Here is a 27,091-nt window from a genome sequence, read left to right as displayed (position 1 = left end):
TATAACAACGTCAATAACACTGTTCAAGGCCATTTGGGCATTCTTTGCCGGGACTGCGGTTGCATGGCCCTCTTTGAAGATACGGAAGTTCTAGAGAGACACAGCTCACCCAGTAAATTATTGAAGCTGATTTCACCAGAAAACTGGGTAGTGTGTGCGTTAGTGCCCCCTCTATCACGCTGACCCCTAGAGAAATTTTGTATCTAAACAGATAGAAATTGTGATGCTTTTTTTTTCAAGTAACATGTTCTTTTTACAATGACTTGCTGTTAGAACACCCCTTGTGACTGGCTTTCATTTTCTGCGCATGACCCCTCTTATGTTTACACACACGATGTGTCAACGCAATAAAATATTGTTGAAAGTCAGTGGAGTGTGTCTGTCGCAGTCCTTGTCCTTCACGCTGTACATCATTTTTTATACTGAACAGTCAATATTGATTCAAAATTAGAAAAATATAGTACACATCCGAGCTGCAAAAATGCAAGTCATGCAGCGAATGGCCTTTAGCTTTCCAAAAGAAAAAGAAATGTTCACGGTTAACCACGAGGTACAGGGACTCCATTCTCTGAGCATCTTGACCAACGCAGCGCATGGCATTGCTGGAATCTTGCATCCTGCATTAGCAAAATAAGAAGAGAATCATGAGAATTCAGTCCGTGCAATTACACATGTACTTTGCGGAAAATTTGATAAAGCAACAAGCTCCTCAAAGTAACAAACTTAATTAATGTGATTGGGCAGAATGCACCGCTCAGGCAACTGGGCAAGACAAGTGAAAGGTAGAAGTTTCTATTTTGCAAATTAAGGAATTGCATGTTACTGTGAATGCTAAACCACTATGTCATTGTGAACACAAGGCACATACAGCAGCAAAAACATATAAATTTACAGTAGCCTTTTCATCATAGAAAATAAGAGTGAATAAAATTTAAAGACTACCAATGACATCTCTCAACATAGACATTTGTCCAAGAGTGTGTATGCGACCCTAATACAAAATTGACATTATGAAATCTGCAATATATCTGCATTACACTTTATAAGTACTGCAGGTGAGAAGCTTACGGGATATGGCACATTAAGAGTGAAATGCACAAAGCATTAAAAAATGAGTGTTTTTACACAACATTATTACACTAGGAGACAAAGAGTACTGTTTTCCAGAGAGTGCACACAAAATGAAAATGAGGGAATCCCCACTGGCATTCTCATTTGCCCTGCAATACATGCATCCAGCCCAACAATATCCAACCCTCCAATGCACTTTATTAGACACTTTCTGCATCCTAAAATTTATCGTGTATTTCTTATTTACTAATTTAGTAAGAATTGGCATTTTGGCATACTTTCCTCGAAAAATTTAGCATGTGTTGTCAACTATTTTTCTTAGAGCATGCCCCCTTCTTTCAATGGGTTAGCTTGGCAATGCACTGACAAGTAATATTCCCTTATTTAAACTTATGATCCTTCCTCATGCTCCCACTTCATGCTCTAAACTGTGATGCCCCTCCAACGCAGTTTATGTTAATCTGTGACTATTTACATGGTCCTTCTTTCTGTAGCCTCTCAACTAGAGCCTGAAATTTCTTGTCTCCTAGAACAATCGTCTTTCTTGCCCAAAACATATTGCACGGTTACCCCTCATAGGGGGGGGGGGTTACTGTATATGAGTTTTCACATATTCAATGAACCTCAGGGACACAACCATTTCTCATCCTGTGTTGCTACTACCCGCATGAGTCACAATGGTTGTAAATTGGCTACCTGCCCTCTCTCGCTTAAAAGCACATTTTGCCATGTCGAAAATGACCACAAGCATCGCATTTCATTGAATGAGTGCTCCTGTGCATGTTTTTTGGTTAGGTTCAACATGGTCAAGTTGTTTGAAAACTGTCTAGCCTCAACCAATACTTTGTGTAGTTTCAAAATTATGAAACATTCATTTTTCAAAATTTGTCCCAAATTAAGCATGAGACATTTTCATGATGCAAATGAGGTAAGGTTGTGCTTCGAGACTATCATAGGCCTGCTATATCCTGCAAAACTGTGTGAAATGAAATATGCTTGCAATTTTCATGAGCAGCTAGCTCAGTACAATTAGGCACATTACCTGCGGAAACGTTTTTTTAACGCTCCCGAGAGGTCCTGGTTTCTTGTAATTTCTTCAAATCCCTTGCAGTCTAGATTGCAATCCGGTGCATTTTGATTTCGATATTGTATCCAAAATAAAAACAGCTGAAATTTTAAGGTATTGATAATTATATGGGAATAAATTAAAGGTAGAAGAGTGTAATGCAATGAGCAAATAAGCTCATTGCAGGGAGTAAACAAATATTCCTTTCCTGCAAATAAATTGGTAGCAGAAAGGTCATACAAAATTAGCAGTGAATGCACAATAAAGAATATGATGCTACAATGCCCCGGCATTCTGTGAATATTCTTGCACAAAGAAAATCCTCATTATGAAAGACCATCAAGAAAATGCAAATGTATACTTTGGATCAGCAGTCATACCTGCAGTATGCACTGTAGCATTGGCAATATTTACAACCACAGACAACTGCACATCATATCAAGCTTAGGCGGCCAAGGAGCCTGAGTTTTAAATTATAACTTGACTTATAATATTACACTACACAACTATATCTACTTACAATGTTGTCTTCTCAACCGCTTTCAAGAAGACATTAACCATCTGTCTGAAGGCGAACGCAAGTGGCTTGCTCTTGATGGGGGGCGCCAAGGCTGGGCATTGTGAAATTTCTGCTGCCATCTGCATGACCTGCGAGAAACGACGCTCTAAGTACAAGATAAACAAATGCTATTAGAGCAAAAGACAAGATCATTGGCAATGAGCCTCGTTTTGGTTTGCACAAGAAAAGCCAAGAATATGGACTTTGTGCTGCTTACTGAAGAGGAAGCAAGCCTCCTTCCAGATGCTGCAGTCATGCATTAAGATTGTCACACAGCTGCATGCTCATATGCTGCTGTCGCCAGTACGCTTTGAAGTTTATTATTTCAAGTTAAATAGATTATTGTGTTTTCTTGCCAATTCTTGGCAAACAGACCAGCAATGAAGTAGCTCACTTACACACATACTCCCTTTTGAGGAGCGAATTCACACACACGCACGCATGCATGGGCGCGCACACACACACGCACACACATGCCTCTACCACATGAGCAGCTTCCTACGCTTGACACACATTTTTTTAATCCTGTGTCACTCCTACTGCTAAGGCATAAAAAATTCTTTGAGTTACCAACCCCAAACTCCTCAACCTACACCTCCAGCTTAAACACTTTCTCGAGAGCCAGGACAAGCCTTCTAGCTTCCCCAGTGCTCCAAACTGTAGTTACGAATTTCAATAGGGCTATAGGCGACAGCTCTCGAAGGGCATGCAAACTACCCGGAGACCTAAAGCTTGTATATGATACCTCTAAAGCACAACACTTCAAATTTTCAAAATTCATTAAAGCTCCTGAAGACAATTGCTATATACGTAGAACGTCTCGAATAACCTGCCGCTAATAATTTCAGCGGTTGTCTGCATCAAAAGAAATGTGGGCTAATGAGAAATCCACGTCTTTAAGATCGGAACTATTGTAATGGCGAAACACACTACCAGATTTCTTAATCATTTATTTATGCTCTGGATGTAATGTTCCTTTCACAATAACAATCAAGGATATCGATCCATCAGGGCATGGGAGGAAAAAGGACGAAGCGTATACCTGGCGCCTTCCCACTGGTGCTCCAGAGAAACGGCGCCTCATACAGCAGTTGTCCAGAGTGGCTTGAAACCAAACTCGGCTTTCAGGCGGGAACACTCGCTGCACCAAATCGGAAGAGTTTTATTGCGAGTAAAACTACCGGCCTCATGCAATACATACGCACGCACACACAAGTATACGCACTCTCAAAGCGCAGACACAAAAATGCGCACGCACACATTGATGCACACAAACAAGCACACATACATGCATGCAGGCAGACCCGCTAACACGTGCTCGCACACACAGCGACCCACAGGCAACACACTCACAAAACACGTACGCACTAGACACGCGCAAACACGCCGGCCCATACAAACCGGCATGTACTGTGCGCGCGCACGCACGCACGCACGCACGCGCGCACACACACACACACACACACACACAGCGAGCCGAGCGCACGCACACACACACACACACAAAGCGAGCTGAGCGCACACGCACGCACGCACACATACACAAATCGAGCCGAGCGCGAGCACGCGCACACGCGCAGACAAAGCGAGCCGAAAAAATGCTGAAGGCGTCCGGCAAGCAGCAACAGCAGCACGCCACCGCATCAGGGAGAACCAATACCGCGCCGGTTCTTTCGAAAGGTGGCAAAGCCAGTCGTCCCTTTTCTACGCGACGCAAAAGTGGTCGACCACATTTAACTGAAGTGCGAACGACCGTATTACAAGCAGCCGCGCTGAACGCACAAGAGAATCACATCAATGAACGCCCAAGCGCTGAGAAACAAAGCGTAACTATGCAGGCGCACCACGCCCGATGTAGATTTGACAAACATTAGTCACACGGGACGCGATCGAGGTAGTTCACTTGCCCTAGTAGGAGTGCAGCTGCTCTTGCTCTTACATTAGCGAATTATGAATTATGCTACGAGATCACAGTGAGATATTTCTAAAGCGAACAAAACAAATACCAAATAAACGGGCACTTGCCTGAAAATTTCCGTCATGCCAGTACAACCGACCGGGCACGTTGCAACTTCTCGTTTCAGCCTTCGTGGATCCATCTTCCAGTGCGTACGAACGCTTTGCTTTGAAGTGGGGCACGAGTAATACACAAAGCAAGGGCCACATCTTTTGCTACCCCGCGCGCAAAACTAATCACACGTTTAAAATTATTTCACACAGCGCGCGACGCGAACGCACGCGAAAACGAGCATGATGGCGCAGCTTCCGCCTTCCCGTCCTGCCGCGCGCCGAGGTGATGGTACAGCGTCGGCCGTCACTTCCGGTCGCTTTTCATTGGGCATGGGATGGCCGCGCAAATTGAACGTTTATTCTGACAGGTTTGCTTGCTCGCATGGCCGCCTGTTTGCTGCTGCTTCGTTGTGGTCTCTAACTACACACTAAACATTTTAACACCCTTAAGGGTGTAAATCAGTTTGTCGCCAGACGAACACCCTAAGGGTGCTGTTGTCTACACCCTGCAGTTGGGGTGCCATTATAGCACCCTAGTGGAAGGGTGCCCAGCAAAATAAATTTAGGGTGTAAGCGTGCTCGTCCAAATTAACACCCATCTGTGTGGGTGTTGGAAGGGTGTACACTCTTTTATCTCTAGCGTGTATGGAAGGCAGGTTCGGCAGTACACGCCTTCAATTACTACTATGTACAGCGATCCACGCACAACTATTGCATGTGCCAGAAGGTTCAAGTTCGGCTACCAAACACACCGTCAAACAGCCGGCCTTAAAGCTTCGATGGGCATACACAACACCTATAAGTGTGGATCACATTACATATTAGTAATTCATGGTGTATATTGGAAAACCTGTATTCACTGCACAAATACAAGCTAGCAAACTTGACAATTTTGAGCATGTATATCAACACCAAGGCTATCATGATTTCTATATCCAAATAACATGCAACACAGACTGGTAAGATATATGCTGCATTTTCAAGAAAATGCAACTATATTTATTGCATGCTGCAATACAGAGTACAATATATACATAAATCACATTAAATATAAACATGCACAATCACCAAACACATCGGTAAGTACAAGAACATGTACATTTCCCACAAAGGTATCTAAAATATAAGCATTGATGAAATCTGTTATTAGAGAAGAAACTATGTATAGCGGCACTGAAATAGCCTGGGTTGATTCGCAGTGTTTTGGGCCACATAAAGGAATAAATTTTTAGCATTAGGCTCCAGTGAACGAAAATTCACGTTCTGATGCCTTAAAAAAAGGCATATTGCAAAGGTAAATTAGGGAAGCAATTGAAATGCAGAGCAAACGCACAAGAAAGACACCTGTTATTTTGTACACTAATGTAATCCCAAAACATTATGAAAAGTTTGGAAAGTCGATGTAAAGCAGAACTGGCCAACATTTTTCAGACTGAAACAATACTTCCCAAGCATAGACATGCTTTAAGTGAGGTTTAAGCCAGGAGCCTTATTGGTAATTTTCTATTTCCCACAAGATTACTTGAGCACAATAATACGTAGAATTTTTTAGTGCCTACATAGTTTGTCCTCTTTTGTGAAACGAGAGTTCTCTGGGCTAAAGGTGCTGTGTAGCGGTTTTTCTAACTACAATACCAGTCTCTATAAATTTTTGTTTTGTAACTCGAAGGCACTGGTACATATACAATATGTAGTTTGAAAATAGGTTCTTTTCTTACTATAAATCAAGAGTGCATATTCCAGATCTACTAGTGCCTGGGTGCAAACTGCAGTAGGAGGCCTGATAAAAACAAACCACTGTTGATTAAACGATTTAGCTGAGTACAAAATGTAGACAGTGTTTTAAAATACCGAGTAAATTTCTAAATTATTTGCACTTGGATGCAGTAATTCAAGATTAAGGCGTGCTGTAGCATGTGAGCATGCAAATTAACAAATTTCGTTTAATAAATTAGCCATACTCTGGCTACTAAAAGAACACAGGCAGAGGCAGTCATGCAAAAGTTCAAGTTAAATATCACACTGTTAACATTTGCCAGCAAATGGTCGTATCAAACATGATAATTATACTGAACAAGGATAGTTTCTTGGGATAGTTTAATGAATGAGATAAAATTACGTACAGCTTGAATGACAAGAATTGCGAGAGATGACAGACTGCGTTGACTTCCAACATTTTATTACGTTGCCACATCATGTGTATATGTACAAAAGCGGGCATGCGCAGAATGAGTCACAAGGGGTGTCTAACAGCAAATTACTGTAGTAAGAACATCGTCCTTTGAAAAAAATAAACATTAGAATTTCTATCTGTTGAGATACAAGACTTCACTAGGGGTCAGCACGATAGAGGGGTCACTAACGCACACACTAACCAGTTTTCTAGTGGAATCTGCTTCTATAGTTACCCGGATGACCTGTGTCTCACTAAAGCTTCCGTACCTTCAAAGAGGGGCACGCAGCCGCAGTCCCAGCAATGGATGCCGAAGTGGCCTTGAACAGTGTTATGGACGTTGTTATCGTGCTCTCCTAAATGATTGTTTAGGCGCCTGCCTGTCTGTCCAACAAAGTCAAATGAGATATTGTAAAGCTTTGCCTCCTTAACAGCCTCAATAAATCTTGCTCACACGAGATGCAACATAGTGTTGCTGCACAGGTTGATTGCCTTTCTTGGGTTGGCTACCCTTTGGCCTTAATTTCAGCCATAGCGGAACAGCTTCTGAAGTGCATAAAACATGATGAGCACGCTCGGTCAAGGAACCAGCCGGTTGAAAGACACAGGTTTGCAGTGCTATTGTATGTTCATGATGTCTCCCATAGGCTAAAAAAGATTGGGGAACCTGCAGGAATCACAGTCTTTTCTCAGCCCCGGAAAAGCTGGCAAGGCTCTGTAAGCGTGTAAACGCACCTAAATCGCATCAGAGTTGTTGCTCTGCCGGGCACAGAAAACGTTTTGCGATGTGTGCAACGAATGTGGTTTCCCAAATTCCCATTTTGAGGCAGTAAATATATTGGACAGACAGGCAGGCGCCTGATTGATCGTTTAAGAGAGCACTATAACAACGTCAATAACACTGTTCAAGGCCATTTGGGCATTCATTGCCGGGACTGCGGTTGCATGGCCCTCTTTGAAGATACGGAAGTTCTAGAGAGACACAGCTCACCCAGTAAATTATTGAAGCTGATTTCACCAGAAAACTGGGTAGTGTGTGCGTTAGTGCCCCCTCTATCACGCTGACCCCTAGAGAAATTTTGTATCTAAACAGATAGAAATTGTGATGCTTTTTTTTCAAGTAACATGTTCTTTTTACAATGACTTGCTGTTAGAACACCCCTTGTGACTGGCTTTCATTTTCTGCGCATGACCCCTCTTATGTTTACACACACGATGTGTCAACGCAATAAAATATTGTTGAAAGTCAGTGGAGTGTGTCTGTCACAGTCCTTGTCCTTCACGCTGTACATCATTTTTTATACTGAACAGTCAATATTGATTCAAAATTAGAAAAATATAGTACACATCCGAGCTGCAAAAATGCAAGTCATGCAGCGAATGGCCTTTAGCTTTCCAAAAGAAAAAGAAATGTTCACGGTTAACCACGAGGTGCAGGGACTCCATTCTCTGAGCATCTTGACCAACGCAGCGCATGGCATTGCTGGAATCTTGCATCCTGCATTAGCAAAATAAGAAGAGAATCATGAGAATTCAGTCCGTGCAATTACACATGTACTTTGCGGAAAATTTGATAAAGCAACAAGCTCCTCAAAGTAACAAACTTAATTAATGTGATTGGGCAGAATGCACCGCTCAGGCAACTGGGCAAGACAAGTGAAAGGTAGAAGTTTCTATTTTGCAAATTAAGGAATTGCATGTTACTGTGAATGCTAAACCACTATGTCATTGTGAACACAAGGCACATACAGCAGCAAAAACATATAAATTTACAGTAGCCTTTTCATCATAGAAAATAAGAGTGAATAAAATTTAAAGACTACCAATGACATCTCTCAACATAGACATTTGTCCAAGAGTGTGTATGCGACCCTAATACAAAATTGACATTATGAAATCTGCAATATATCTGCATTACACTTTATAAGTACTGCAGGTGAGAAGCTTACGGGATATGGCACATTAAGAGTGAAATGCACAAAGCATTAAAAAATGAGTGTTTTTACACAACATTATTACACTAGGAGACAAAGAGTACTGTTTTCCAGAGAGTGCACACAAAATGAAAATGAGGGAATCCCCACTGGCATTCTCATTTGCCCTGCAATACATGCATCCAGCCCAACAATATCCAACCCTCCAATGCACTTTATTAGACACTTTCTGCATCCTAAAATTTATCGTGTATTTCTTATTTACTAATTTAGTAAGAATTGGCATTTTGGCATACTTTCCTCGAAAAATTTAGCATGTGTTGTCAACTATTTTTCTTAGAGCATGCCCCCTTCTTTCAATGGGTTAGCTTGGCAATGCACTGACAAGTAATATTCCCTTATTTAAACTTATGATCCTTCCTCATGCTCCCACTTCATGCTCTAAACTGTGATGCCCCTCCAACGCAGTTTATGTTAATCTGTGACTATTTACATGGTCCTTCTTTCTGTAGCCTCTCAACTAGAGCCTGAAATTTCTTGTCTCCTAGAACAATCGTCTTTCTTGCCCAAAACATATTGCATGGTTACCCCTCATAGGGGGGGGGGGGGGTTACTGTATATGAGTTTTCACATATTCAATGAACCTCAGGGACACAACCATTTCTCATCCTGTGTTGCTACTACCCGCATGAGTCACAATGGTTGTAAATTGGCTACCTGCCCTCTCTCGCTTAAAAGCACATTTTGCCATGTCGAAAATGACCACAAGCATCGCATTTCATTGAATGAGTGCTCCTGTGCATGTTTTTTGGTTAGGTTCAACATGGTCAAGTTGTTTGAAAACTGTCTAGCCTCAACCAATACTTTGTGTAGTTTCAAAATTATGAAACATTCATTTTTCAAAATTTGTCCCAAATTAAGCGTGAGACATTTTCATGATGCAAATGAGGTAAGGTTGTGCTTCGAGACTATCATAGGCCTGCTATATCCTGCAAAACTGTGTGAAATGAAATATGCTTGCAATTTTCATGAGCAGCTAGCTCAGTACAATTAGGCACATTACCTGCGGAAACGTTTTTTTAACGCTCCCGAGAGGTCCTGGTTTCTTGTAATTTCTTCAAATCCCTTGCAGTCTAGATTGCAATCCGGTGCATTTTGATTTCGATATTGTATCCAAAATAAAAACAGCTGAAATTTTAAGGTATTGATAATTATATGGGAATAAATTAAAGGTAGAAGAGTGTAATGCAATGAGCAAATAAGCTCATTGCAGGGAGTAAACAAATATTCCTTTCCTGCAAATAAATTGGTAGCAGAAAGGTCATACAAAATAAGCAGTGAATGCACAATAAAGAATATGATGCTACAATGCCCCGGCATTCTGTGAATATTCTTGCACAAAGAAAATCCTCATTATGAAAGACCATCAAGAAAATGCAAATGTATACTTTGGATCAGCAGTCATACCTGCAGTATGCACTGTACCATTGGCAATATTTACAACCACAGACAACTGCACATCATATCAAGCTTAGGCGGCCAAGGAGCCTGAGTTTTAAATTATAACTTGACTTATAATATTACACTACACAACTATATCTACTTACAATGTTGTCTTCTCAACCGCTTTCAAGAAGACATTAACCATCTGTCTGAAGGTGAACGCAAGTGGCTTGCTCTTGATGGGGGGCGCCAAGGCTGGGCATTGTGAAATTTCTGCTGCCATCTGCATGACCTGCGAGAAACGACGCTCCAAGTACAAGATAAACAAATGCTATTAGAGCAAAAGACAAGATCATTGGCAATGAGCCTCGTTTTGGTTTGCACAAGAAAAGCCAAGAATATGGACTTTGTGCTGCTTACTGAAGAGGAAGCAAGCCTCCTTCCAGATGCTGCAGTCATGCATTAAGATTGTCACACAGCTGCATGCTCATATGCTGTTGTCGCCAGTACGCTTTGAAGTTTATTTTTTCAAGTTAAATTGATTATTGTGTTTTCTTGCCAATTCTTGGCAAACAGACCAGCAATGAAGTAGCTCACTTACACACATACTCCCTTTTGAGGAGCGAATTCACACACACGCACGCATGCATGGGCGCGCACACACACACGCACACACATGCCTCTACCACATGAGCAGCTTCCTACGCTTGACACACATTTTTTTTAATCCTGTGTCACTCCTACTGCTAAGGCATAAAAAATTCTTTGAGTTACCAACCCCAAACTCCTCAACCTACACCTCCAGCTTAAACACTTTCTCGAGAGCCAGGACAAGCCTTCTAGCTTCCCCAGTGCTCCAAACTGTAGTTACGAATTTCAATAGGGCTATAGGCGACAGCTCTCGAAGGGCATGCAAACTACCCGGAGACCTAAAGCTTGTATATGATACCTCTAAAGCACAACACTTCAAATTTTCAAAATTCATTAAAGCTCCTGAAGACAATTGCTATATACGTAGAACGTCTCGAATAACCTGCCGCTAATAATTTCAGCGGTTGTCTGCATCAAAAGAAATGTGGGCTAGTGAGAAATCCACGTCTTTAAGATCGGAACTATTGTAATGGCGAAACACACTACCAGATTTCTTAATCATTTATTTATGCTCTGGATGTAATGTTCCTTTCACAATAACAATCAAGGATATCGATCCATCAGGGCATGGGAGGAAAAAGGACGAAGCGTATACCTGGCGCCTTCCCACTGGTGCTCCAGAGAAACGGCGCCTCATACAGCAGTTGTCCAGAGTGGCTTGAAACCAAACTCGGCTTTCAGGCGGGAACACTCGCTGCACCAAATCGGAAGAGTTTTATTGCGAGTAAAACTACCGGCCTCATGCAATACATACGCACGCACACACAAGTATACGCACTCTCAAAGCGCAGACACAAAAGTGCGCACGCACACATTGATGCACACAAACAAGCACACATACATGCATGCAGGCAGACACGCTAACACGTGCTCGCACACACAGCGACCCACAGGCAGCACACTCACAAAACACGTACGCACTAGACACGCGCAAACACGCCGGCCCATACAAACCGGCATGTACTGTGCGCGCGCACGCACGCACGCACGCACGCACGCACGCACGCACACACACACACACACACACACACAGCGAGCCGAGCGCACGCACACACACACACACACACACAAAGCGAGCTGAGCTGAGCGCACACGCACGCACGCACACACACACAAATCGAGCCGAGCGCGAGCACGCGCACACGCGCAGACAAAGCGAGCCGAAAAAATGCTGAAGGAGTCCGGCAAGCAGCAACAGCAGCACGCGACCGCATCAGGGAGAACCAATACCGCGCCGGTTCTTTCGAAAGGTGGCAAAGCCAGTCGTCCCTTTTCTACGCGACGCAAAAGTGGTCGACCACATTTAACTGAAGTGCGAACGACCGTATTACAAGCAGCCGCGCTGAACGCACAAGAGAATCACATCAATGAACGCCCAAGCGCTGAGAAACAAAGCGTAACTATGCAGGCGCACCACGCCCGATGTAGATTTGACAAACATTAGTCACACGGGACGCGATCGAGGTAGTTCACTTGCCCTAGTAGGAGTGCAGCTGCTCTTGCTCTTACATTAGCGAATTATGAATTATGCTACGAGATCACAGTGAGATATTTCTAAAGCGAACAAAACAAATACCAAATAAACGGGCACTTGCCTGAAAATTTCCGTCATGCCAGTACAACCGACCGGGCACGTTGCAACTTCTCGTTTCAGCCTTCGTGGATCCATCTTCCAGTGCGTACGAACGCTTTGCTTTGAAGTGGGGCACGAGTAATACACAAAGCAAGGGCCACATCTTTTGCTAGCCCGCGCGCAAAACTAATCACACGTTTAAAATTATTTCGCACAGCGCGCGACGCGAACGCACGCGAAAACGAGCATGATGGCGCAGCTTCCGCCTTCCCGTCCTGCCGCGCGCCGAGGTGATGGTACAGCGTCGGCCGTCACTTCCGGTCACTTTTCATTGGGCATGGGATGGCCGCGCAAATTGAACGTTTATTCTGACAGGTTTGCTTGCTCGCATGGCCGCCTGTTTGCTGCTGCTTCGTTGTGGTCTCTAACTAGACCGGTGAGGCGGGTAGTTGCTACTACGGTTCGTGCCGAGCATTTTATTTTGGGGTGGGGGGTGCAGTCTGTGCTGCATCACTGAGGGTACAGTACACAAATCGGGACCATGAGCGAGACGATCGGCGCTCTTCTGCTGGTGCGATTAGATTATTTGCTGCGTCCGAACGAAGCAACTTTGCGAGGTCACAGCGTAGTTTCAGCGATAAAGACGCGCACATCTTGGTCGTGCGACAGCGACGCGTAAACATTCATGAGGAGACTGAAGACTGCGTTTGCAAGTGCGTATGCTCTGGATAAGAAATTACAGCTTTGACGACCCCAGCCCTTAATATATAGGCTCAGCCTTACAAGCTGTATTTGAGGATGCACTTAGAAAGCACATCAGTAGCTTAGTAAACCTCTGAATGAATTAGGCAAGGTACGTGGAAATTCGGGTTTGAGAACTTCCAACGTGATCTCGCCTCTATAAGTGTTCTTTATGCATTCACCATGCAAATTGTACGTTGATGCCATTGTACAGCAGAGGCTCGTCTAACAGCACGTCCCTGTTTGTTCAGAAATGTATCCGAACAGCTTCTTCCATTTCACCACTTTTTGTTGGGCTATTAAGGGCACCGAAATATTAGCGCAGAATTGCGCAAGTTGCTCTCGTATTTTCGCTCTGCTACTGCAGTTTTTCTAGAAGTGTTTAATTGCATGTTAATATTCCTGTGAGCACGAAAAATAATGATAATGGAATTGTAAGTGAAAGGGCGTTCTTTTTCTGGATGATATATTTTTGGAGTGGCCGTCATGCCAGTAACATCAGAATCCTTGAAGAAATATCGACAGTCACTTAGGAATGCGAAAACTTAATCCCTTCACGCATCTACACCTGCAATTGTCACGTGACCATGATACGTTAGTTCGTACATTGTATGTGTTCTTCACAATTCTACCTTAATCTCCCGTAATGCACCGTGCTATAGTTTGTACGAACCTTAACGCAATTTATTCCACCCTTATTGACATTATTTACCCATAATTGCTCATAATTAACGTTGTTGTATTTACTACCTTCTGTATCACTACTGACGTCATACAAGACGGTGATGACTTCACATTTTATTTATTTATTATACATACATTCAAGGCCTAGTAGGAACAACAGAAAGGAGTGGTGAAGATATGCAATAATTGCAATGCAACGCAAGAATAGAAAATCAAACCATAAGATAATTTTAACGGCGACCTTGAATTAGTGGTGTCACAAATTGAGACTGTGGAGGCGGGAAGGCGGTTGCATTCAGTGGCTGTTCTTGGCAAAAAGGAAGAATGGCACATCAATTTTGTGTTGATGGTCGATGCGAGACGAGAACTTGGTGTGGTGAAAAGATTTTCTTTACGAGAAGGGTTAAATTAGCATATTCTATGAAAAAGACAGAGACGAAAGTATTTGCGACGTAACCAAAGGTAAGGTTCACCTAGTGTTCTTTTCATGGACGTGACGCTAGACTGAAGTGAATAATTTGAGAGAATAAAACGGGCGGCGCGATTCTGAATGCTCTCTGAATGCTTTCAAGGGAAATGACAAGATTGGCCTGAGTAGGGTCCCGTATGGATTGCTGTTGCAGAGAACGCCACCTTTCCTACCTGAAAGGCCATGAAATGCTTTCGCATTAAAAATGCAGTACATACACACATTGCTCAATTCGTGGACGTGTACACGTTACTCAGATTTATGCATCAATACGTTCAACACCCTTCAGGCGTCGATTTAACACCCTTCTTCGAGCAAAGTCACACCTTATGTGTGGTATACACCCTTGTGATAGGGTGCTTTGGCCGAAAAGGGTGCTAAAAGGGTGTGGGCGTGGGTGTAAATGACGAAAGCACCCCTATTAACACCCATAAGGGTGTAAAAAGTTTAGTGTGTAGTACAGAGTGCCACTGCTCACAAGGTATAGCGGGGAACTATATGTGTAGAAGGAATTAACACCCAGGTAACAAATTCCATATGACGCCCGTTAGGTCGGAAAGCCATCAACCAAGTGGTCGAAGCTCGACTAACTAGCATGCTATATACTTTGAGTGTTGAGGCTTACCTCTATGCTGTACACGCTTAGCAACCCCGAATAAGGCGAGCATATGTGAAGGGTTAGTACTTTGATTGGTCCTGGGGCGACATGTTAATCTCCTGTAGTAGGAATCAAGTTGTCAACAAAACTTCGATTGCAGATGGACTTACATGCTATTCCTTATTCGTCCAATATGCGGCGAGCGTGCGGTGCTCGAACGCCACAGACGCTGAGGAGGTTGCCATCGCTCTGGCGATCACCGAGGCCGAGTGTCGCACCGTGCTCAGCGACTCGAGGAATGCCGTGCGTACTTTGCCAAGGGGCGAATATGCGCGCCGGCGGCCGCCATCATCGGGAAGCTCCAACTTCAAGACCGCGGCAGCACCGTCCGTATCAAGTGGTTCCCGGCGCACACCGGCGAGTGTGCATCCTCACAGAACCACAGCGAGATGGCTCATTCGGCGGCACGAGCGCTTACCTTCCGTGCCCCCGAGAGTGACCGTTCCGTGTGGTGGTTTGAAACCAAGGACAGATTGACTAGTTATGCCGAAGTAACCAAGTGTTACCGCTTAGCTCGACAGACAATGCCGCCTCCCCACCCGGCACTCAGTCGGGAGGAGGCCGTAATCCTAAGACAAATATAGACCGCGTAACTCCTCGCCCCCGCAATGCTGCACGTGCTTCACCCAGAGTTCTATCCGAGTGGGCTGTGCGGTGTTTGTGCAGCGGGTCCGGCGGACCAATGGCATATTATGTGGGACTGTGCCAGGTTCCCGACGGCAGCTACCTCCAGGACTTACCCGCCAGAACTTCAAGGTGCACTGCAGTCTGCAGACAAGGAATCACAACTATGGGCCGTCCAGCAGGCCCAGGGAGCGCTCGAAAAGCACAAGCCTCATGACCCACTACAAACGGGCCCAACTGGGCTAGTGCAGAGTAGGGTATAACCCCGGGTCGACGCTTGGCCAGCGTCACGACACGTTAAATCGTCGTTTGCCGGCACTTTAATAAAGTTATCCCTATCCTATGCTTGAAGTGGTCATGGGCACAATGAAACACATTTTTATGATTCAATACTGATTGCCGCCACAGTTGTTTTCTTTATCTCACAATGTTTCCAATATCACCGAGCATTTCCAAACCACAGCTTAACGCATAAATATGAATATTGCTACGAGACACAAAAAGAAAGCCCGCATATTCCGCTTCCTATAAACCACCACCCTACGACACCTCCCCACCATTATGTTTCCGTCGTACGGGATGTTATGCGCCAAAACTTCGAGAATCTCAGACTATTCCCTACAGTCCGCGTGGTGAATAATCCTGATGTCGCCCTTGCCTCCACAGAAACATTCCGCACTGCCCGTACGCCCTATCTCGTTACTGCAATCTCTCTGAATTGAGAACTGCTGACGATAAGCCCATCTGCTTGTATCGTGGCCATGCTGGACATATTGTTCGCTGTTGCTGCAGCCAATGCAACTCTCCACCGTCTCGCCTATTTTTTCCCTTACATCGGTCCCTCCAGTACAGCTCATCGTTCTTTTCTTCGCTCCGCGTTCTTTGCCACCGCTGTGCCTGAAAATGGTCTCCGGTGTTCCCAATACTGCCACCCCACAATTGTTTATCTCGCTCCCATGCACAGGCTGCCACTCTCACTCACCGTCCTAGAGCAGCCGCTGACCGGCGACGAATTAGACCGTGCTGCTTCTGGATGAAAAACTGCCCTATCGACCGCTGCCCCAAATCCTCTTTTGTCCTTACGTACCGGGAGAAACACTCTTGGCGTCCGTGTCCACGTCCACGGCATCCCAGTCACCGCTTTGTTTGACACCCGGGGCACACGTCTTCAGGTTTGGCCGAGGCCCTAAAATTGTCACCACACCTCCCACCACTCTAACCGTACGCGTCGCTAATGGTGGTACACTCGCGCTCATTTGGATATGCACTTGCCTGGTTTACCTTTGCCGGTTACCAAGTCATTCTTATTTTTTTATAATAATGCCCATGTCCTTGCACAATAACCTCACGACCTTGTAGTTGGCCTTGGGTTTCTTTGTTACTCATTTCATACTGATCGATTACTCCGACAGTGTCCTCTGTCCTAAACTGCCTCGACTTGCTGACCCCAATCACCAACGTACAAGTCCTCTTCAATGAACTGATTTTGTTCGCCTACCGTCTAAAACATGGACGTATTTCCATTGGTCACATTCGCAAGCTGTTCCAGATGGCGACTGGTTTGTGGCGCCCCTTGCTGACGTGTTACTAACTCACGGTGGAACTGTCATCGTCACAGTCCTGGCAGCTACAACTAACTCACAGTCCTGGCCATTACAGCTAATAAAATCTGCCTTCCGTTTGTCAATTTCAGCTTCAGCTAGCAGATACTCCCGCAAGGAATATCCGTGGCTCACCTATGCTGGTTACAAGGCGACCAGATGGAAGTTTTCGCACTGGATGCTGCCTTCCTTCAGAACGGCAGGCTGACGTCAACAACTTGTTTCAGCCATAACATTTGTAATATGATCCCCTCTGAATTTCTGCCCGACTACACTGAAGCCTTCTGGTGCATTCTCGTATCATATAGAAACATAATCGGCTTCGGCAATCAGCCTTGATGCCAGGCCTCTAAGTCATGAATCACATACACGCTATTATACCAATGCCAGCCCTGTCCGCCGGTGCCCGTACAGACTGTCGGAGCGAAACGTCGTCAAGCAAGAAGTCACAAAGATGCTTGCTAAAGACATTATCGAGCCATCCTCCAGTTCCTGGGCGACACCTGTCGTGCTAGTTAAAAGGAAGTATGGTTTATGGTAATTTTGCGTGGACTGTCGCCACTATCATTACAGAGGAAGGCGCTTATTCTCTTCCACGAAGTAATGACGCCCTTAATCGTCTCTTTGGCGCTGCCTACTTCTCCTCAGTCAGCTTTCATTCTGAGTATTGGCAGATAACTGTAGACGCCATGGACCGGGAGAAAACAGCGTTTGTCACACCCGATGGGGTTTACCAGTACGAGGTCATGCCGTTTAGAACATGCAATGTCCCAGCCACCTTCCAGAGAATAATGGACTCTCTAAAAAATGAGATCAAATGGCTCATACGCTTGTCTTAATTAAGCAATATCGTTGTGTTTTCACCTGCGTTGGACACATACCTTGACACCACATTTAGGCTGTTCTTGATGCTTTTTGCCTGGCCGGATTGCAGTTGAATTCTTCAAAGTGTCGTTTGGACGTTGCCAAATTGTCATCCTTTGGCATTTTGTCGACACTACCGAAGTACAACCCGATCCGGACAAAACCCGAGCTGTGACCAACTTCCCTGTCCCTAGATTTACAAAAGGTGTTCGGAGATTCGTGGGACTATATTCTTATTTTCAACAATTCACCCGCCGTGGTGGCGCAGTGGCTACGGCGTTGTGCAACTAAGCCTGAGGTTGCGGGATCGAATCCTTGCCACAGCGGCCGAATTTTGATGGGGGTTAAATGCAAAAGCGCACGTGTATCGTGCATTAGGTGCACGTTAAAAAAACCCACGTGCTGAAAATTTTCCCGGAATTCTCCGGTATGCCTGCGACATGCCTCATAATACAATCATCGTTTTGCCACGTAAAGCTCCAGGATTTATTTATTTTAAATAATTTTCACGATTCCTTAAAAAAATTTTGAAGTAATTGCGAAACCACTTACTGATCTCAAACAGGACGCCCTCTTTTATCCCCGTATGCAGAAATGCAACTTAAGTCGAAGCCCATGCTTGACTTGATTTAGATGACGCCAGGCGTTAACGTGCCCAAAGACGCTCACTGCATTTTCTTCGGCGCGTTCCCGATAGGCGTCACTCAAATCAAGTCAAGCATGGGCTTCAACTGAAGTTGCAGTTCTGCATACGGGGGTTAAGGGTCCTGAAAAAGCGGCCACTTTCTCCCAGCTCACCACCTTCGATCGAAACACTTCGATCCATCAGCCCTAACTGAAGTCAGTTGATACTAGTGTCTCCGGGGGAGGGGGGGGTAGTGGGGGGAGAGGGGGGGCACTGTCCCGGCCCAAAGTCAACGGAACACTTCGGCTTCTCCTGTAGCTCGGCGTGACATTCACGGACGTCTATTCATTCAGCATTGAAATGGCTCACGGCCCTGTTAATGAGACTGTCGATATGAGTTGTAGTACCTACCAGTTATATCATTAAGATCATGGTGCATGCAGGAACTAACTACGAGGAACCTGGATTTCTGAAGGTGTCCTGGGAATTACTATGCTAAACATCACTTAAGACGGCAGTGCCGATAGGGGTCCATTACCAACGCTAAATTTACTCTGGAACGGAGGTATCGGAAGCGAGCACAGTAGATTACGTGCTGCTCGAACTTACCGTTTCCTCTCAGCTATTACGTGCAAATATCGGACAGGTGCATATAACTGCCTTTTTTGCGTCCCTGTAATTTTCGTTTGTAGGACTGGGGCTCAGTATCAACCACAAAACAAAGCCGAGTAATCTCGTTAATACAGTCTAATATTCCTGCTAATTGGTTCTCGTTATTATGGGAGCGCTTGGGATCACGCGAGAGGTTTTTGGTCGTCTTATCCAGATTGCCAGCCCTCTCCTCAACGTCAGTTCCATGAATTTTCTAAAATACACTGTGAACTTTTGACATAACTGTTATCTCTTTATTGTACGAGAAAAAGCAAATGAGCTAATACGGGTGGAATATGGTGGTCTCACAGGAAGCACCCGTCGCTATTGACATGGCTTATTTTCTATCAGCCTCCAATATCAGAAAGTGTACATCACATCTAAAGCTTCACTAGCACAGAATTCTTGTGTACTGGGGAGATGCTACAATGAAGACCTCCTTGTTTCTCCAATAACTGTGACTGCCAAGCGCGGCGAAGCGCCTACTTTTGGCAGAACTGTTGTCGCGCTTATTCTACAGCCTGCCTATTTACAAGAGCTCGTTCATTTGTTTTCTTACACTCTTTGTTGTTTCTCGTGATCGATATTTACTGATCGCGCCCCTTTCAAGCCAGTGCAACAATTATTCTGAGGGTCACACATCGGGGGTTCACGGCATTGGAACCGCGTGTGCAAGGTGCTCAGTGCTCATTTGTGGCGAACGATGTTAGTTGACGATAACTAAGATGTTTCTTTCTTGATTTCTTTCGGCTCTTCTTTTGTTGTGAAGGTGCTTCTAGTAAAATATTGTTCGTATTTGGACACGTAAGCTTGAGAGTCATCTTTGCAGGAACATTGAGTTGAAGTGGTGCATCGCTGAAAACGGATTAGAAAAACACATATTTTTCTCTATCAGTTCGTGCCTAAGAATTTTGCATAGGACTTTTGAACAGAATATTAACACGCATGCATTATCTTCATCCGCTGACCGCTTTTCAGCGGCTAACAAATGCTAAGCGTTATCGCTCTACGGAGGACGCGCCTGAGTGTATCGGAAGTGTCTCGAATGCTATCGATAGTTCTATCCGTTGTCTGTTGTCACGGAACCTTCTGTAATGTGAGTGTATGTGTGACGCAACTTGCGTGGTACTTCAGGGAAGGCTCGCAGGCACTAGCGCTTTCACTGGTACCTTCGGCGAGTTATGTATAAAAGCCTACGCGCTTGACGAACTAACCCAACTTCGATGATCGCCGACTGTGCTCGCCGCTATCGTTGTGCTTTGAGTGTAATCTGCTTTTCTAGGCGCAGCTTTGCCCAATGGAGATTTCGTTTCGTGATTCACAGTTTTTGCTACTGTGTTATTCACCGTCACTACAACGTGACAATATATTTTTGTTCGAATAGAGGTCAACAGACAGGTTTCTAGAAGGGTACATTTCTTTGGTGAGTTTTGAGCTATAATGTCCCTAATATTCCCAATATCCCTAATATTCCTAATATCCCTAATCCGTAATACCCCATGCAATGCGTCTGTGTCCTTAGTCATTGCAATGTGTGTTCATTTAGCAGCAAATACATAATTAAATCAATGTGTTTACCTCTTTGCCTGTTAACTTAAAGTTACAAAAATTTAATTATGGGGTTTCACGTCCCAAAACCACGATCTGATTATGATTCATGCCGTAGTGGGGGACTCTGGACATTTGAACCACTTGGGGTTTTTTAACGCGCATGGGATTTCTTGCATTTTGCCCCAACCTAAATGTGGTCGCCGTGGCCGGGAGTTGCTCCCGCGACTGCTTATCGTGCTTGTCGACCTCGTGCTTATCAGTGCAACACCATAGGCACTCTGCAAGCACGGCGGGTGTTTACCTGTTGCTGGCACTGAAATAAAAAAAAAACGTGTCCAATGTCGCACAGACAACTACACAACTACACGAATAAATATGTGGGTAGAGTTCGTGTGAAAGCTAGGACAGCTCCCAGTCATTCCAGATCTCTCCTCGAAGAAGAGCTGTGCGGGCAGCAAGGCACCAAGTTAGGATTATTGATGCAGCTTTCACAACGGAGGACTCTGTTCACGTAGTGAATTTTTTTTTTCGCTGTATCCGAAATGACTGCGCCTGTCCACCGATAGAACTACAGCTTCTGCATTTTTTGTTCTATAAACGTTGCTAAAATGATCCCATACACCGAATAACTCCGCACTACATTGCGTTCAAAGGTAGACGTTTCTTTTACGTTCATTCTAAGACAGAGAGCGAGAAATTACTTGAAGATGGGTGCGAGTGACTAACACAGGATTACCCCACAGCGGGTATCAGATCCCATCATTAATAATAATAATAATAATAATAATAATAATAATAATAATAATAATAATAATAATAATAATAATAGCTGCCATCAAGCTGTTGCACCGTATCATTGAATCATTCCAAGTTTCCACAGGCCGCTTTGACTACTGCATAACCCACAGCAAGAAAATAATATATCTTCGGGCAGTTCTACACGAATCGCAGTATACGTGCATACCGTAAATGGAGAAACATGACAAGAATCGTTCTAAATAGAACCGCGCACAAAGAAACATGCTCAAAACTGTGCAAGCACGTTGCAAATCTTTAGAAAACAAGCACTAGTAAGAATGCGCCGAACTGAAACTCTGAGAGCGGTGTGCTTCCATATTTCCTTTTTCTATAATTTTCCTCATATGTTACGACAAGATACCGTAAATAAGGCGCGGAGTACCGAAGGACATGACTCATGAGCTGAATTCAAGAACTGGTTTTACTCGAAATAGAATGGAATGACTATGCATACAAACATATCCCGCTCAACTATTCGGCATAGATGTCATGCAAACACTAATCAAAGCTCGAAAGCATGAAGACTCCTTTTACCTAAATAGGGAACAAATGCCCATGCACTGAGGATCCAGTCTATCAATTTTTTCTTAGCAATCACCACTCTAGTTACAGAGCTTCTCCTTTTTTACTTCTCTTTGTCTGTCTGAAAAAGCGTTATCGTTCAGTAAAAGATTTTCTTGGTTGAGTTTGATTATAAGCGAGAAAGAAAAACAGAAGCGCAAAAGAGACAAGAAGGAGAAGAGTTTGCACTGCTGTTCTTCCTTCGAAGTGTTATATTATAGTTTTTCAGTTTTGAATAGTATTCACATGGCGCCTATGCTACCTACGGGTGATCGGTCAGAATACGTTCACTGGCACCCAGTTTAGAATAAAACCAGATGTTGAAATTCGCACCTGTGCCGTGTCCTGCCCTAGTTGCGCGTCTTATTTGCAATGCTATATATTCTGCAAACTGATGCTTTCCTTTTTTTACACCGAAGCTCTACACCTCTACCATCCAAATAACTTTTCATGTCGTTGGCGTGGTGAGCGAAAAACTCCCCGATCTCAGAGATAGTGCGATGCCGGGCCGACCCGCGGAGGAGGTGAAGCTGGCGTTAAAGACTCCCCATACGCGAGCCGATCCTGAAGATAGTGCAATACCGGCCCTACCCACGACGGAGGTGCGGTTTGCCATTAAGGGGCCCTCATACACAGCTTCGCTGTTCATCCTTCTTCACAGTGAAGAAGGACACTGAGTATTCATTTTTTATTGTTCTATTGTTTTCCTATATTTTCTGGCCCTTAGCCCGTTCCCCTGTGCACAGTACCCAACGGGACACTTAATCTGGTTAACCCCTCTTCCTTCCAATTCTTGTTTTCATTCCACCAAGTATGAACACACAAGTATGAATAGGATAACATCTCTTCCATCCCCAAGTTTAGTTCCAGTCCTTCAGAATGTTTCCTTCAAAATGTTGCCAGTACGACACCTAGCCTAGTCGTTTAACCTTATGCCATGTATGTGCACATCGGTATAAAAGCACCACAAATCAGTACATTTGTGGACACTAGCTGGTACAATAACTACAATTTTTCTTGGCGGCCACGTTCGCAAATAATATAGTCAATGTCATGGTTTCCTGACAGCGGCTGTTACGAACAGTTTTATAATTAAGCAGTTTACAGGCCCTATGGGCCGAAATTACTAAATATCAATCTCGCTATTATCTCTGAATAACCACGCGCCGAAACGTTTGTTAGGAGCAGCATGAGGGTTGCTTTTTAGTCTGTTTTATTGCCTTCAGGCACCCTCAGGCATTTGCTCGCTCCTCCATGATTGATGAGAACGTTACTGAGTCCTTCGATGATGGATGAGCCTAACCTTTATCCCTGTGTCATTAGCATTCATACACTCGGGCGATATCATTCATCCTGCTACTGGCGCACGATTCCAGCTATAGACGCTTGTTGCCTCCAGAAGCAGGTGTGCGACACTTTATATAGGTAAGTAATTTTGATTCGCTTGCCTGATACCATCTATGAACTAACGTGAGAAGTCTAAAAGAAAACAACATGCGAGCACTCACTGTTTCGTACACTCGAACGCAGACCATATATAGAGAGTTGTGTTGTGGAGAAGGGTGAATCTCCCACTTCTCAGCAATTGTCATACTGCATGAGCAATTATTTTGATGCTGCTACAGAAGCGGGAGTTGCCGCTTATTGTAAATAATCATTCTAATCCCCTGCATGTTATCTTTTTTTTCATTATAGGCTAGATGCATCCTTTCTGTGGTCGCTTCGGTAAGCATAGTGTTAACATCTGAAAAACATCAAAGAAAAAAGTTAGAGTAATAAGTATTAACCAGTGGGCAAAGGAAATATTTCATTCCAATAAATGTTAATTATCAGCAAGCCGAATGAAGTAGGCTCGTGTAATCGTTGACATAGCTACTGGAGGTTTTCGTAGCAGACCAGTACTTTGTTTGCGAGGAATGGCTTACGTATAATATTCCACGATTACCTTAGGCCACCTGCTGTTCTTTAAGTTTCTCTCGCATCCAAGTACTTGAGGGCTTTTACGACCAGGCTCCCCGTGGCTAGAAATCGAACCAACGACCTCGTTCTGAGAAGCAGAGCTTCATAGCAGCTGAACTAATACAGCAGGTATGCTCGGTGCTAAAAGTTAAACCTTCCGTATAGTTCAATAAGACACCCTATGCTGATCCTATCGAACCACCTGTTAGCTTTCCATACATCTATTGACATCTGTAGCTGCACAGGATCGCACATTCGACGTGCAAAATGCAAAAAACGTGTCAAGTCCAAGTTTTTTCAACATGGTAGGATTTCACCCTGTAACTGGAATGTGTGTGCTAAGCGAGAAATTGTACGGCTAAATTTTTATTCCTACGTTTTTCACAACTGTAGCGTTCACATTTGTTTCATTATTCCTAGTGATCTAGAGTGCGACATAGCACATAGAGTGGTACAACGTGCTTGCAAAATGCACGAGGTGAGCGCAAGTCTTGTCATATTTTATTGCTTAATTAGAGAAAACTTATTAGAGAAATTAGAGTAACTGCGGAAATAGGGCACCTGGGCTTGCATTTATTAAAGTGTCATTAGAGAGCTTCATTGGTTAAAAGAAATAAATTTAGGCTATTTCCCAGCATTACAGGACACGCTGAAGGCGTGGCGAAGGGTTGACCATTAATCATGGCGCCGCATCTCGGGTTGAGATCATTATCGGCTGGCGCCACACCATCCAAACTTCCCTAATGGTGACTCTCAAGCCGAGAGAACGACATGTATTTATTTCTGGTACAAAACACCGATCGGAAGCTTTTAGTCTCGGTGCGCAAGTGAAGTGACAAGTAGGTGCCCCTGAGGAACTGCTCTAGATGTCATGAAGGACAACTGAAACCACCTTCGTTCGTGAGGCAGAACTCCTGTTTAGGTCTGAATACAGTATTAACGCGACATCGTTAAGGGCCCCGTGTCGCAGGAGCCCGGTGTCAGCGTCTGGCGTCCGACGTCAGAAATCGCTTCGACGAAAAGGATTTCCCACCCAAGCAGGCCCTGCACGTGGCTCAAGGAAATTACCAAACTAATTGAATATATCAAGCTAAAATGCGGAGAAAAATCGTAAAGTGCCACTTACACGCAACCTGCAGACATGATAGTGTCGGATTGTAATTTGATACAAACGAGAAAAAATAATTCTGTCACGCGGAATCCCAAACACAAGCCCCTTATAAAGGGATAGCGTTTTCCAGCTGTCATTTCAGGTCTGTCTCAGTAGGAGCGGCGCGGTCCCCTCGGTTCCTTGCACACCATCAAAAAGAAATAAAAGAAAAACCACAAAGTTCGCCTTCGTGCATAGCGTTCGCCGCCAGCGTTTCCCGGTAAGCGTTACGGTTACATAAGCTGCAGTTCCCGAGAAGCGTGAAAACCACTCGGAGACCTTTAAATGCTATCGCGTTTGCCTCTTAAAGGCGAAGTTTAGGCGTCCTCCAAATTTATTCTACTTCCTTGCAGTTTCAGATGGTGGAAAAAAGTTGCGTGACCACTGATATGAGCAGAACGTATATAAAGTGCAAGAAAAGGAGTACGGAAAATTACTCGTGCCGACATGTATTCAACTTTTCTAGCCGCCCTCATCACAGTTTATGAGCTCTAATTTTGCCTCTGGTTTATAAAATACTGCGGACATAATCATAACTCACCGCTCGCGTGCCCAACTTCAGCAAGTGCGATTGGGTAAGCGTTTCACCTGTTCATAAGGCCGCATGCGTGAGGTTGAATGGCGATCGTCTAGTACCTGTTCTGGTTTAATCGAAAAAGCTGCTTAATATAAACGACTGTTAGCTCTTTCACTGCTTTCCTATGCTCGTCAGTGTGGCTCTTGCAAAGCGCAACAGTTTGTTAGTGGCGAATAAATACTTTGGGTTCTCGTCTGATAAATGTCACAGGAAATATATTAATCTCAATACAAACCAATGAATTGGGTAGGTAATTATTATATAATAATTAAAATTAATAAATACCAGATAATCTGATGCAGATTCATAACTATATGTTGGTTTAGGCGGGAACGCAATTTCAAGCGAACTACCATAAAAACGATTTTAAACAAAACGGTGACCTACCAGAAATTATGAAAACATGTACACAACTTCTCTGCGAAATATGTTAGCCAAATCTTGATAAAAAAATGTCTTGCGAAGAGTCAGACGACCGTCAGTCTTCTTGGTCAGAACCGCCGTCCGGACTGAACGAACGAGATAAAACTTCAGTTCATGTAACCTTCTGCACTAGTTTCGTTTTCTTCGCCTTTTTTTTTTCAACAGTGAATGTTCAACAGTTCTGACCCAACCAAAAACCCAATCAGAACAACATGCACTTAAAATACAAGAGTGCTAAAATTCCAACGCAATATAATTTGCACACTCGAATACTATCACCGAGAGTACAATATTCATTGCTGCCACACTGGAACTTGCTGCTTGTTTAGTTTTTTCCTTGCGCTTGAATACTGTGACTCAAAATTATCACTTGCCCTATTACATTCAAGGCACTAGCATCCTTAAAAAACCTTAACTAAGCCGCTACAAAGGCTTTTGCTCTCGCTCACGCAATTCTTTATCTGGAGAAAGCAGAGGGGTTCCTTCATTCCTTCAACCACCGTCGTTTCCCTGTCGTAGTTGTTTTCACGTTTTGAGGCATTGTGAGAAACTGGACAGACTCGCACTAGCTAGCCTCGCTAACGGGCCCAGAGGGGGTAAAAGAATTCTCTTTGCCGAAGCATTCGCCTTTGTTTCGGAAACCGGCTTCAATTCTTTGTTTTGGTCCCTTTATGG

General features: G+C 44.1%; 2 long non-coding RNA genes across 2 annotated transcripts; both read right to left on the bottom strand.

The window, feature by feature from the left end:
- Positions 1–261: 261 nt before the first annotated feature.
- On the bottom strand, positions 262–3,840 carry LOC139057855 (uncharacterized). Its single transcript, XR_011513045.1, has 3 exons — positions 3,739–3,840; positions 2,658–2,785; positions 262–617 (listed from the first exon to the last, which is right to left on the bottom strand). It is a non-coding gene; the product is annotated as an uncharacterized lncRNA (long non-coding RNA).
- A 4,155-nt stretch (positions 3,841–7,995) lies between these two features.
- On the bottom strand, positions 7,996–11,604 carry LOC139057854 (uncharacterized). Its single transcript, XR_011513044.1, has 3 exons — positions 11,503–11,604; positions 10,421–10,548; positions 7,996–8,377 (listed from the first exon to the last, which is right to left on the bottom strand). It is a non-coding gene; the product is annotated as an uncharacterized lncRNA (long non-coding RNA).
- Positions 11,605–27,091: the final 15,487 nt, after the last annotated feature.

This window comes from Dermacentor albipictus, chromosome 3 (assembly GCF_038994185.2).
Source record: "Dermacentor albipictus isolate Rhodes 1998 colony chromosome 3, USDA_Dalb.pri_finalv2, whole genome shotgun sequence".
Classification (NCBI taxonomy): domain Eukaryota; kingdom Metazoa; phylum Arthropoda; class Arachnida; order Ixodida; family Ixodidae; genus Dermacentor; species Dermacentor albipictus.
Note: the sequence above shows the minus strand (reverse complement) of the source record. Positions and strands in the feature narration are given on the sequence as shown.